The sequence below is a fragment of the Lissotriton vulgaris genome, chromosome 8 (assembly GCF_964263255.1).
Source record: "Lissotriton vulgaris chromosome 8, aLisVul1.2, whole genome shotgun sequence".
Taxonomy (NCBI): domain Eukaryota; kingdom Metazoa; phylum Chordata; class Amphibia; order Caudata; family Salamandridae; genus Lissotriton; species Lissotriton vulgaris.
In genome coordinates this window covers 1,545,767,473-1,545,779,477 of record NC_141696.1, presented here as the reverse complement: position 1 = coordinate 1,545,779,477, position 12,005 = coordinate 1,545,767,473, and the positions used below count along the sequence as shown (strand labels likewise).

The window sequence follows — 12,005 nt, the reverse complement described above, 5'->3', positions numbered from 1 at the left end:
ATGTGGGCTGCTCGAGCTTTCGATAGTTCTTTAGACCGTCCGAGCGTTAGGATGTCGCGCATGGGCATGTTGTCTGTCTCTAGGACTCTTTCGCGTAGTTTCGAGGAGGCGCCGCCTTCTAAAATTGGTCGCGGATCTCGTCGTCCACATCCGGCAGGGTGCACGTGCTGGCTAACTTTTTGAGTCTCGCATAGAAGACATCAACGGACTCCTCCGGGAGCTGGTGGGCTTGGCGGAGCAAGAATCGTTCATAATCCGCGCTGGCGAAAGGTTCAAAGTACTCCGTTATGGCGTTGCGTAGCGTGGTGTAGTTCCGGGGTGGGCCGCCTTCCACTACGTCTTTCGAGATGTCGTGGATAGCTTCTCCTCCTAGGTGTAGAAGAATTGCGCGCCGGCGTTCAACTGCGATGTCCGCCGCCACAAAATAGTTCTCCAGGCGTTCCACCCACTTCTTCCACCGGGCAGCTTGGGAGGGAGGTGTGCCCGTGACCGTGAAGGGTTCCAGTGGCGGCACGGCGGCCATGGCCATCGGGGAAGACGGGAGGTGCTGACGGCCAGGAGATACCCAGACACCAGGAGGCTATGGGCCCTGAGACACGCTGGTGGCAGCTGCAGGCATTTCTGGGTGAAAAACGGCAGGATATGGCAGCGTTGCACGCGAAATGCGTGGGAAACGGCAGGCTATGCTCACGCGAGATGCGTGTGAAATGGCAGGCGGGCCGCAACGGTGCACGTGGGAAGCGTGAGGGATGGCGCGGGAGGCGCGCGGCGGGCCTGGCAGGCCGCGAGACTTCAGGCCGGGAGCAGGCAAGTGCCAGAGCACGGCCGGGCAGCGGAGGTGGGGGCTGGACCCAGAGGCAGCGCGGCGGGGCACTGAAATGCGCACAGGCAGGGAGCACGCACCTGGGGGCTGCGAGGCCGGTCCTGCCAAGATGAAGGCGGCGGGGGCGGCTTGCTGACAGGTAGGGTGATCGCGGCACTGCCCGCAGGATGTCGTAGCAAGGCAGGGTGGCAGGGCGGCCGGGAGTCGGGTCCTCGTAGTTGGGCCTCTACACGGCGAGGCACAGAGCAGCGTGCAGGGTGGCTGTGAGAGCTCCGCTGGGGCTGTAGTGAGGCAGAAGGATTGCGGGCACAGCAGGGGCTCGCCCTGAGTGGAAAGGGCAGAGCGCGGCACGCGGTGGGGTGGCGACACCACCTCGTCGCCAGTGTCGTGTTGTAGGTAGGCCTACAAGAACATTAAAGGAGACCACACGTGTATATGCTTGGTGGTCAGTCAACTGCCTGCCACGCCCAGGGTCATGGGCTATTTATTAACAGATCAACTTGCGCTCCGTCCCTACGTCGGGCGGAGCCATTAAACCTACGCTTAAAGGGGGTAATGGACAATGCACATTAGCGCTGCTCGTGGGCCAGGGTGGTCTCGCCCACTTTATACAACATTACAGGGTCCTCGCACTCACCCAGGTGCTAGCCTCTCTTCTTCACCCCTCTTGTCGCTTTGTGTTACAGTGTTTCTGAAACTCTGGCACTGACCACGGCGCTTGGACCAGACCTGTTGGTTGAGAATAAATTTCACAGAGTCCCATCCAACATAGGATCACAAGGGTTAGCAGGTATGAAAATATCATTTAAATATGTATTTTTTTTAATATAAACTTAATGCAACAAATATAAACTCGTCTAAAAATTCCAATGCAAGTCAGTCCTAAAATACTTTTAAAGGAAACCAGGGCAAAACTTCTGAGTTTAAATTTATTTGAGGGTTTTTACAGAAACTGTAGCACTTCCAGACCCTCACAACAAACCGAGTTAGGATTGAGGATGTAGCCTAACGACTAGACCCTCCGACCTAAAAGTTGATGAAAAGGTTATTTATTTATTTATTTTTTGCAGATTTATAGAGCACGAACTCGACCAGAAGGTATTTGAGCGGTTTACATGAGAGTTCGAGTCTAAGCTCATAAATATCCAGTGATTCTGGGCGAATCACTCAATCCCTCCCTGCCTAAAAATGAACGCGTCCGAACGTATTGTAACTGGGGTTCATATAAATCGCTCTGATACATTTGGGATCAGTTCGTGTTATTATAAAACTGCAAAAAAAAGCATAAAATGTCCAGTAAGAGACGCCCCCTGCTGGAGCCGTCAGTTCAGATGAAACTATACACTGGGTCTCTATCTTTCTACTGCGCATGACAAACGGAGGGTAGCCCCTTTCTGAGCATGTGCGGAAAGATGTGGTTAATTTCTGCACATGCGCAGATATAGTATGTCTGTTCCGCGCCTGCGCACTCGCCCCGTCTCCATCCTGCTCTGCAGGGCCCTCTCTGCTGTCGGTGCTGTTTCTCCTCCTTCCTCGGAGCCGCTCTCGGGTCTCGGTTCACGCGGAAAAAAAAAGAGGAAAAACGGGCCGAGAGAATGAGGGGCAGGAAACCAGAACAAGTGAGTGATGGTGTGTGCAGAGACTCTCAGTGCTCAGCTGTAGGGAGGAGGGACTCCCTGTAAATAGTTGTGTCTTTCCTGCTGTGACAAGGTCGACCCTGGGCTGGGGCTGACCCTAGAAAGGCCAAGAGCTGAATTCTGACTGTGTCCGCTCTAATGTTTATTGAAGAGCAGTTTGGGATATTTTTGAAGGATTTTAATTTTGTATTCATCGTTTACGAATTTGTTTGAAAGGGGGAAAATACTGATTTTACAAATGTTTGTTTTTTATTGGCTTTGAGATGATAAAACTGGTCATCCTGGTTAATGGCCAGGTGACAATCCTGTACACAATATTGCTTAAAGCACAGCTTTTCAAAGTTTTCATTCTGGTGACACACCTTTCAGCCAATCTTCAGCTGGCGACACGGTAATTCGAGCGAGCGCAGCGAGGGAGCTCGAACTACTTAAGGGGTTACTGTATTTTTTAATAATCTCGCAATCAGGTAGATTGCTTTTATAGGAATGAAAATAAATACCTTCATATGGTTAAAATGTGAGGGGATGACTGACTCATGTTACAACTACAGCTGTTTTAATGAATTCATGGTTAGGCTGTTTGTACTCCTTTATTCATGTAGCGTTGTGCTTGGGGAAAGAAATGCCTTCTAACCACTGTTAGCAGTAGTAAACATAGTAGATTAAAAACACACCACCCTCTTCGCTGGCGCAGTTGCTTCAGACTAAAAACATAACAACTGCATTATAGCCGAGCAATCAAATGATTATTTTCTGTCACGCTATGTTCCTGCCTACAAAATAAAATTTCACAAACTATGCAAGACCGTTCATCAGATCACAGAAATGGATTTAATTTTAAATATTTACAGCTAGGAACCTTGACCATGGCGTCAGAGTTAAGTGGTGTCACTATCAGCAAGAGCCAGATGATCTGGCAGACAGGTTATTGCCTTGTGGGTGAGGCAGCACAATGGAGTAAGTGGCGAGCATAGGGTAAGTGGGGAAACAGCCAAACTGGGGATAACAATTGCTCCGGTCATCAGAGTCCATCAAGTTATGTGGTTAGAGCCCATGTCGTTGGCGTGAATACACAAGTACAGGAGAACAGGCTACTTCCTGCTTAAGGGCTGCTATGTCATCTCGCAGCGTGAGGAAAGGGTTTCCATGAACCCGCGGGTAACTGGGGCGTTGTCATCCGTGCAGCCCTCCTGAGGTACAGTGAAGGGGGTTCTCGGAGGAGATGCAGGGTCTCGGGTCTGGTTAGCTCTCCTAGAGACAGATTTAGAAATCATGTCCTTTCTTTGGTGCACTTCCATGACATCTTTTCCCTGAAAGGGGTGCGGCCTAGGAGGAGGTACGGCGCTCTTTGGGGAGGTTAATCAGAGTCCCAAGCACGGATGGTACCTAGACATCCCAGGCCTGGAGGGAACTTCTCATGGTGGATCGTTGCACTGGCACCCCAGATGTTGGATGCAGAAGACTCAGGGCAGTCTCAAGTCCTGCTTTACACTCGCTGATAGTTTAGTGCAGACACCTCTACTCCTTGATAAGCTTGAGCTCACCAGTTCTGCTCGATGTTGGTGCCTGGTAGGTCTCACTGCACCTCCACTCCCCTTCTTGCTGATATCAGGGACACTTGCCAGAGCACTGAAGGCTGAATGTAGGAGCTGTGGTACATACCCCGTTTTAATCTGCTACAGTTCGTCATTTATGCTGTGTCTGCTGAAGTCTCTACACTCACCTGGTATAAGATCACATCGGCGCATCCTCTCAGTCTGTCTCGCGCTGCACACTTGTGTCACCAGTCTGGCTGCAGTAGTTTGAAGGGTTCAACAGCCAGTGCTTGCTACTTCAGGGAAAGAAAGTGTGTGCAAGAGCTGACTGCACACCCACCTCCAGTTATGTGCCCTCCAGGCCCGTCACCGCTGCAGTGACCTCTGGCACTACCAGCCGCCTGTGGCTGGCATTTTGTACACATTAGTGTGGCCAAATGCGCTTTTAAACTGTCGGCTTCACAACAATGGGGTGCGACTCCCGCAGGCGAAATCGGGTCGCAATTGTCACCTCCGCAGGACAAGACTTTCTCACTGGCTGGGGAGCACCCAGGCTGTTCACAAGCTGGTGCGGGCCAGTGGCAGCGCAGCTTCCCGGTCAATCCTGCGCCATTCGCGGGTGTCCCTGAGTCTCCCCTGTAATTCAAGCCGTTCACACCGGCTGGGAAGCCCCAGGGCCGAAACAGACCGACTGGTGCGGCGGTGCTCAGTAGAAAGGCTCCTACATGGACGCCAGGTTAGACACGTCCCGATCAAGCATTTATTTAAATGTGTCCAGTCATTTGATGGCATGCTAACTTCATCCTTTGTTAGCTTCATTAAATGGATGTGACATTTGGAGAAAAAAAAAAAGAACGAAGAGGTGAATTGTACGAATGTAAAAATGTCAGGCAAATTTTACAAGGTGAGCTTGGCAATTATTCATCATTCCACAAACTAAGGTCAGACAGCAACTTATGAACGTGATACTGCAGGCCTTTTATTGATCTTGCAGTAAACAAGGGAGGATACTTGCAGCATGGTGGCTAACGGGGCGTCTGAGGTAGCTATGTAGAGTGGCACTAAAGAGTTTTAACATTACGAAAATGTAGCTTACTGAGAGCCTGGGAGAAGAAGGGCCTCCGTGGTCAATGCGTTGGAAAAGGGAACAAGGCCGCTCGCTCAGCTCAAGCTCGCCGAACGCTTCTCCTTCCTCCGTGTACGTCGCTGTACTATACTGCGTCACTGAATGCAAACACCCAAGAGAGCATTCGCCCTAATATGCATGCAGACGTCGTCTCGCGACGCACTCACACCTGAGAGGCAACACAATAATGTGTCGCGACACACACTTTGGAAAGCACTGGCTTACAGTAACATGATTTACTCAGGATTATTAAAATGGTCCCAATGTAGTGTGTTTTTCTTTGATACATTAACCCCAACCCAGTAAACAAGGGTTACTTTTTAGGTCTCGCCTCTCAATGCGCATTGAGCGGAGCGAGACTACAGGGGCTTAAACAGACCTTACCTAGACTGGCGATTTGCTGGTGTGCCCGTGCACTTTTAGGTCAATGCCCAAGCGCAGTGACCTAAAATGCGCGTGCACAGCATCAAATCGCCAGCCATCTGTTGCCCAGCTTGGTGCCGCTCCACCCCCTGCAGCATCAAAGGCTTTAACGGCCGGCCGGCCGTGCTTTCATTTTCACGGCTGGCCGGCCGTGTCTCCTTATTTAACTTGTGCCACCAGCTAGTCAGCCTCTCTGCCCCTGTTGTGCCGCCCGACTTGTTTAGTTAAGTAATCCATGAATTGCATCTCGTTTGCAGCAGTCTCCAGGTGTGCTTCCAAACCCCCCCACCCCTCCTGCGCCTGTGTGATTGTGCCTAGTCTGTGTTTCTCTCTACCCTCCCATTGCTTCAAATCATGCCCCCACCCTTACAAAAAAACACACTTTTGCTCTTCTATTTAGAATAAACTCCTGCTTTACTACTTTGTGTTTTTTCTCATTTAATGATTTCTATCCCTCTCATCCAAATTATTCTCCATTTAATCCACATTTTGCTTCTTGTGCAGAACATGTTTCCACTTTGGCTTGTGCAACCCATGTCAGCTTCCACTTAATAATATCTATGTAAACGTTTACCAGTAGGCAGCCTGGCCCCTTCCCGGAGTCGTCTTCCTGAGTCGTATCGGAGTCAGCATGCTGTGTTTCCTTTGGCAATGGAGTGTGCTTTGTGTGGGCCGAGCTGCTCCCAGGGCGCCTTGAGCAGGATTATGTTGATTGCAGCACGCACATTTCTTTCTCTTTTGGGCTCCTTTCAACTGCACCCGTCATCTGAACTACAGAGTAACTGACCCAGCCCTGCACTTGTGTGGGGAGCCATAGAGAGCAAGGGACATGAAAGCACAAACGCAGCCACATGAGTGCATGAAAAACAGGTTTACACTATTGTGTTTGTAATCGCCATTCTACAAAAGGAACAATGCTTTATGCAATGAACAGCACGAAAGGATGGAATTATAAGCATCTTGTCTTGTTTACCTTTGCGTTGTAGCCTTGTGCTTGACCACTAACCTAACTGCCTGATCGGTACCTCGCTGAACTTATATGCGGAGGATAATCCGAATCACCAGATCAACCTACGGGCCTAAATATTTATCTAATTAACATCTTTGACATTGATGCATGTATATCCACATACAACCTTTGTGATTGGTCTTTTTAACTGTACAAATGTGCAATTTATATTCCTTTTTGGGTGCCCCGGAGCGCGCACACCCGTTTTTGTAAGGCGGTATAACAAATGTCAAAAAATGGAGCGCACACACCCGCTTTTGTAAGGCAGTATAACAAATGTCAAAAAATCGAACTCCACGGGCCTAGTTATACTACCCATGATGCTTTCACTACTTAAGACACTCCGTATGAGGCTGGGTATCGCTACGCATAAAAGGAGTCAACACAGTTCTATTTCCCAAATAGTGCGCATGGGCACAACAGTACTTTGCCTCTTCAATACTGCACATGCACAATATTCTCCCATTACGGTGGACTAGCAGGGCGCATGGGCATTTCAACGCATGCTTTGACAGACGATGGGCCCACCCACGAGACCAAGATGCAGGTGCTTGACCAAGCGCTATGTTCACACATTATTTTGACGCTGGAAAACCGGATATGCCTTAAATGCATTCATTGTCACCTTACTACCGCAAGTCTTTCCCAATTATCCAATTAGCATGTGTATTTAAATCTTCGCCTCCGCGCTCCTCATTCAACCATGGAGCCACGGAAGGGAAGGTTTGGAGCAAGGGAAATCTCTGGCATTGTAAGTACGGCATAGCCGAGGCAGCAATCACAAACCGGCATCTGGATTCCTGTGATGTGAGTACCAATGTAAAACGCTGCTTCAGAGTCTGTGGGCCTCATTTATCTCTTTTTCCCATTTTAAAAGTGACGCACCGGTGGCGCGAGGCCTTCATAAATAAGGCCCCGTGTATTTCTCTTTTGCCTCAACTTCTTTAGGATGCTATTAAGGGTCCTGTTACCTCTGTTTTTCAGGCTCATGTCGCCATTCAGCAAATGGTAAAAAGTATGCATCTTTTTTACCATTTCTTTTTCCGACAAACACTATAGTGAATGCAGGATACCTTTTTTAAAATCACGGTCCTTCTGAATAGAGTGTGTTGTGCACTGCTGGCATTTCATGCTGCTGAGGTCTCACCCTCACTCAGCCTCACACCCTCACCCTCACACCCCCTCACTCACCCTCACCCTCACGCACACACCCCCTCACCCTCACACCCCCTCACCCTCACACCCCCTCACCCTCACACCCCCTCACACCCCCTCACCCCCCCTCACCCCCCCTCACCCTCACACCCCCTCACCCCCACACCCCTCACCCCCACATCACTCAGTGCTACAACACATATTGTGTTACAATAGGTGTCACATTTGCGAAAGATAAAACTATTGGCATTGTAAATAATAAAGCTATTAATTTCGCTATTTTAAAAACAAGCACATAAATAAAAAATGTGTCTTTTACAATACCAATAGCTCAAACCTTCCTAATGCGAGACCTATTGCATTGCTGTGCTTCTCTCCCCTGCTGCACTCTCCTGCTCTCTAGAGATGTTGCCTAACGACCAGAGATGCCATCTAAGTCCCGTAAATACAAAACATGTTGCATTCCAAATGCTATAGGTGTCACATTCGCGAAAGTTATAACTATTGGCATTGTAAATGACAAAGCTATCAATTTAGCTATTTTAACAAGCATTGGAAATGCAATAGGTCTCGCAGCATTAGAGTTAGTGCTTTTAGAATTGTTTATGGGTTTTTTTGTAAATCTTTAGCATTTTTTTTTCCTGTAGCCAATGCTAAAGAATTTTAAAAAAAAAGCCATAAACATTTCTAAAAGCTCTAACTCAAATGCTCCGAGACCTATTGCACTGTGTGAGGGTGAGGGGTTGAGGGTGAGGGTGGGTGAGGGTGAGTGAGGGGTTGAGGGTGAGTGAGGGTGAGGGGTTGAGGGTGAGTGAGAGTGAGTGAGTGAGAGTGAGTGAGTGAGAGTGAGGGTGAGTGAGGGTGAGTGAGGGTGAGTGAGAGAGTGAGTGAGGGTGAGGGTGAGGGTGAGTGAGGGTGAGTGAGGGTGAGGGGTTGATGTTGAGGGGTTGAGGGTGAGTGAGGGGTTGAGGGTGAGAGGGTGAGGGTGAGTGAGGGTGAGGGTGAGTGAGGGTGAGTGAGGGTGAGGGGTTGATGTTGAGGGGTTGAGGGTGAGTGAGGGTGAGTGAGGGGTTGAGGGTGAGTGAGGGTGAGGGTGAGTTAGGGTGAGGGGTTGAGGGTGAGTGAGGGTGAGGGGTTGAGGGTGAGTGAGGATGAGTGAGAGTGAGGGTGAGTGAGGGGTTGAGGGTGAGTGAGGGGTTGAGGGTGAGTGAGGGTGAGTGAGGGTGAGTGTATGTGACTTTAAAAAGACCTGTAGCTAAGACGGCTTTGTGGCGGCTATTGCGTTTTCCAACTTGTTTTCATATAATATGACTTGTATAATATCAAAATTCTGCAGAAAAATAAAAGCTGGATCAAAAACAAAATCTCACAAACATCATGATTTACACAAAAACTATGATGGAAATTGTGCGAATCAGAGGTTAGCTTTGAAAACACATCGACGGCTAAGGGCTATAATTATACAACCCAGGTGTCAAAAAGCCTTCAACCCTGTTAACAGCAATATTGGTTTAAAAAAAAAAAAGGTTACGAATCTGCAGTAACGTTATTACGCGTTTGAAAACATCTGAAATCTTCCTGGAGGCACAGAAAAACTCAACTCTTTAATTGTGTTTACAATATAAATGCCAAGCCATCCAAAGAGTGATTAGATAGCTAAGGGTCCCTTAAAATTCAAAATGAAAGAGCAAAATGAACTTAACACAATTGTGTCCCTTTGTAAACAAGCCGCCTTATGCACCCGGATGTCGCGACAATCTTTTACACAGTAAGAAAACCAGCCAACTTCCACTAGTTTTCAGCACCCTAATGCATTCTTCATAGGCGATATTTTCCCCTACACAGCGAAGAGTTACGAAAATTCGACACAAAAGGACGTTCCAGAGGTATACTGAATTAAAGGGCTTCATCCGTTTCATCCGTCCACTACTTACACAACCAATTCAGCCTAACAACCGTTCTCTGTTGTGGATATTTTTAACGAATGCATTTTGTATGTAGTTTCGGAACTTCCGGGTGGAATACCAACCAATGTCACTGCCCAACACTTTCAGGAAGTAGGCGGTACTGCTAAAATGAAAGACGGCCTGGCATTGTAGCATTGAAGGCACAACACCCAATCGTAGTGCACGCCACACAATTTCGAAGTGCTGGTTGGCTGTGGAGTCTGCACTCTTTCTTTGTCCGAGCCGGTTCAGGTTGGTTATAAGAAAACGATCCAAAACCATCAACATCTGTTGCCAGTTGAGTCGCACAACTAACGTTACTTTTGCATAGGATGAAAACGTAAAGCGCATTTCTTTATAACGCAAGAACGGTTCATTTTAGGTTATTGTCTTGTTACATTGAGTGCCTTTATTTAGAAGTGCTTATTTCAAAACATGAACCTAGGAAAACAAGACGGAGGGAAGAGAGGGGAGGGGGGAGGAGAAATGCGACACGGCGGGAAGGGGAGGGGGCGGAGCGGGTAAGACGTTCCAGAGGTATACTGAATTAAAGGGCTTCATCCGTTTCATCCGTCCACTACTTACACAACCAATTCAGCCTAACAACCGTTCTCTGTTGTGGATATTTTTAACGAATGCATTTTGTATGTAGTTTCGGAACTTCCGGGTGGAATACCAACCAATGTCACTGCCCAACACTTTCAGGAAGTAGGCGGTACTGCTAAAATGAAAGACGGCCTGGCATTGTAGCATTGAAGGCACAACACCCAATCGTAGTGCACGCCACACAATTTCGAAGTGCTGGTTGGCTGTGGAGTCTGCACTCTTTCTTTGTCCGAGCCGGTTCAGGTTGGTTATAAGAAAACGATCCAAAACCATCAACATCTGTTGCCAGTTGAGTCGCACAACTAACGTTACTTTTGCATAGGATGAAAACGTAAAGCGCATTTCTTTATAACGCAAGAACGGTTCATTTTAGGTTATTGTCTTGTTACATTGAGTGCCTTTATTTAGAAGTGCTTATTTCAAAACATGAACCTAGGAAACCAAGACGGAGGGAAGAGAGGGGAGGGGGGAGGAGAAATGCGACACGGCGGGAAGGGGAGGGGGCGGAGCGGGTTAAATTAAACTAAAGGCAGGCAGGGGAGGAGAGTAGGAGGAGGAGGGGGGAGGAGAGTAGGGGAGGCACGGCCTAGCGGCAGGCAGGCAGGGGAGGAGAGGAGGTGGGGGGAGGAGAGTAGGGGAGGCACGGCCTAGCGGCCGTGCAATCAAGTAGTGAGGGGGCGGAGCTGGGGGAGGCTGTGAGAGAGAGTAGGCGGCTGGGGGCATGTGCACGCGCATTTAAGCTCAATGCGCATTGAGCTTAAATTTCTCGTGCACTGCAAGGAATCGCCACGATTCCTTGCAGTGTGGATAAAGAGCGGATAAGTGCCAATACTCTCGCCTTGCTCGATGCGCATGCGCATCGACAGGCGAGACCTAAAAACCAACAAAAAAATAAAATATTTGTCATTTACAAGAACAATAGCTCCAACTTTTCTAATGCAAGACCTATTTCATTTCCAATGCTTGTTATTTCACTGATTAGGTCACCTCATGAACGAAACCTCTCTATTCAGTTGGCACCAAACAGAGCCGGCCTTTGCTAAGATAGCTAGACGTGGGCAGGGAAAAATTATCCCCTTGCTGATTTTAGTGAATTAATTGAGGCAGCTGGGGGTCCTTTTTAAGTCTCGCCTTAGCCAGCACATCGGCTGCTCTGCAAGACATTTAGTAACTGGCTTTTAAAAGTGCTACCAAAGGCTTTTGCCGGCCTCCAGTGTGCGGGTACGCGCGCTTGGACTTGCACAGCTGCCATCTGGCTTTTTTAATGGCTCATTAAGCCTTACAATGCTCCTCCACCCCCTCTCTCTTTCTGCTCCCACTCCCCCTCTCTCTCTGCTCTCACTCCCCCCTCCCTTCTCCTCCCTCCCTCTTAGCTTCATTTTCCTTCATGCTTTTGTGCTCAAACCGTTCTGTTTTCTTATTGTTAAATAGAGTGCGTATATTTTGCATTTTTAAAATCATGTGCTCATTGCAGTGCCATGACGTCCTCATCTTATAATTGCTTTTGTAATTATATATAATTATAATATATGAATGCATTTTATAATTGCGATGTGCGAAGTAAGGAGCAGCGGGCCAATTATTAAAGGCAGAGCCCCCAAGTAAGTTGCCAAACCAACGCTGCTTCTCTTTGAGCCTGGTGACGGTGGTGGTTAACTTATAACTTGGCAATCAAGACTCCAGTGCCGCCAAAAAGCTTCCTGCAAGACAACAGCCCCTGTGAAAAGCAAACAATTGTTCAGAAT

The 12,005-nt window shown here is 48.4% G+C and overlaps 1 protein-coding gene across 1 annotated transcript in view; it reads left to right on the top strand.

Annotated features, from left to right (window-relative positions):
- Window positions 1-2,339: 2,339 nt before the first annotated feature.
- Window positions 2,340-12,005, top strand: part of LOC147700331 (uncharacterized) — a 69,672-nt gene continuing 60,006 nt past the window's right edge. Inside the window, exon 1 of the mRNA XM_086935699.1 lies at window positions 2,340-2,442. The gene's annotated coding sequence lies outside the window, so the exon portion shown is untranslated. The remainder of the gene's footprint in view (window positions 2,443-12,005) is intronic.